This window comes from Etheostoma spectabile, chromosome 10, assembly GCF_008692095.1.
Source record: "Etheostoma spectabile isolate EspeVRDwgs_2016 chromosome 10, UIUC_Espe_1.0, whole genome shotgun sequence".
NCBI lineage: Eukaryota > Metazoa > Chordata > Actinopteri > Perciformes > Percidae > Etheostoma > Etheostoma spectabile.
This window is the reverse complement of record NC_045742.1, coordinates 24031677-24033655: the sequence shown is the minus strand read 5'-3', so window position 1 is coordinate 24033655 and position 1979 is coordinate 24031677. Positions and strand designations below refer to the sequence as shown.

The following is a 1979-nucleotide window of genomic DNA, read 5'->3' as shown; positions in this document are numbered from 1 at the left end:
AACGGTATTATACAGCGCATTCACCACTAATACTACGACTCCCATAATGCTCTGCTGTTTTCGCGCGCCAATCAGACAGGACCAGAGAAACGCTCTCCCTCTGGGACAGTAGTCATAGCAACATAGACGGTACAACTGTCAGGAGCGAACCTCCCAAAAATGGCGAAAAGAAAGGCAGAAAACCGGAGCTTTCTGGACAGTGGGAGGCAGAATATCTGTTTACATATCTAAAAGACAAACGTTGTGTTTGTTTTGGAGTCAACGTGGCTGTAAGTAAGGAGTACAACATTAGACGACACTATGAAACGAAACACATGACAAATACAAGGACCCTGACATGACCAAAGGAGCCAGAAGTAGAGGAGATGAAAAGAAGTTTGGTTTCACAACAGAATATGTTTAAAAAAGCACAATCACAAAGCGAGGCTGCTGTAAAGGCTATATATAGTGGCAGCAGAGATCGCAAATCAGCCCGGCCCTTAATGAGGGAGAGTTCGTGAAAAAGTGCATGATGAAGGTTTGTGACTCGTCTATGCCAGAGAAAAAAAAAAGCATTTTCAAAAAAGTGAGCCTGAGCAGGAAACCAGTAGCTGATCGGACATGTGAGCTTGCCACCAATCTGTATGACCAGCGATGGAAAAGGGAAAAGATTTTGTTGCGTTCTCCCTCGCTGTGGATGAGAGCTGCGACGCATCTGATACTGCTCAGCTGTCAGTCTTCATCCGTGGAGTGGACTCAAATCTGTGTGTTACGGAGGAGCTATTGGGATTCAAATCAATGCATGGCACAACCACAGGAAAGGAAATCTTTGAGGAAGTTTCCAAATGTGTAACTGAAATAAAGCTGCCGTGGGATAAACTCGTTGGATTAACGACAGATGGTGCGCCAGCTATGTGCGGTAAAAAGAGTGGACTGGTGGGCATGGTTCGGGAGAAGATGCGGGAAGAGAACTGTGCAGGTGAGCTAACTGTTTACCACTGCATCATACATCAGGAAGCACTGTGTGCCAAAGCCCTAAAGATGGAACATGTTATGACCACAGTAACACAGGTAGTTAACTTTATAAGAGCCAAAGGTCTAAATCACCGCCAGTTTAAATCTTTTCTGGAGGAGTGTGGTTCGGAATACGCAGACGTGCCGTATCACACAGAGGTGAGAGGCTAAGCAGAGGAAAGTACTGAACAGATGTTTCGAGCTGCGTGAGGAAATATGTCAATTCCTGGAAAACAAGGGAAGGATACAGCAGAGCTCCGGAGCAAAAGTTCCTGTGTGAGCTGGCCTTTCTCTGTGACATCTAGGATCTCGATGCGCTGAACCTGCAGCTTCAGGGGCGGGGGCGCATCATCACAGACAGTACGCTGCAGTGAGGGCCTCAAAACTAAAAGTGCTGTGGAGAATCAGATGCTGCAAGGAAACCCTTGCCATTTTCCCCGCTGCCAATCCATAAAAGCGCAGATCTCTACCCGTGTTCCCATGCCACAGTTTGCTGAAAAACTCAGTGTTCTCGCCGCTGAGTTTAGCCGGCGATTTGCCGACTTCGTTGCAGAATGCAAATTTGAATGCTGTAATCCCTTCGCAGTTGATGTGGAAATGCACCAACCAACAACAAATGGAGCTGATTGAACTCCAGTGCAACGACACGCGAAGTAAAGTTGATGCTATGGGCGCCGCACAGTTTCCACGGTTCATCCCTAACACATGCTTCAGCTCCGCACCAAGCTGCTCAGTGATCTCCACTGTTCGGCCAGCACTTATCAGTACCTACGAGCAATTTTTTGACTTTGTTCAGGTTTTACATTTTGGCCCACTGGGTATTTGAGTTTGACACCCCTGCCCTAGATGCTACCTGCCGCAGACCGGGCGCTGAAACGCTCACGGCAGGCACAGAACAGAGAGGGAGCTATGGTTACCTGTTTTCAGTATACTATCAAGTCTACTAGGCAAAGGGCTGGGTGTAACGTTGTTGTCACATACACAAA

General features: G+C 47.3%; 1 pseudogene; it reads left to right on the top strand.

Moving 5' to 3' along the window:
• The first annotated feature begins 159 nt into the window (after nt 1-159).
• Nucleotides 160-1819, top strand: LOC116696601 (general transcription factor II-I repeat domain-containing protein 2-like; annotated as a pseudogene).
• Nucleotides 1820-1979: the final 160 nt, after the last annotated feature.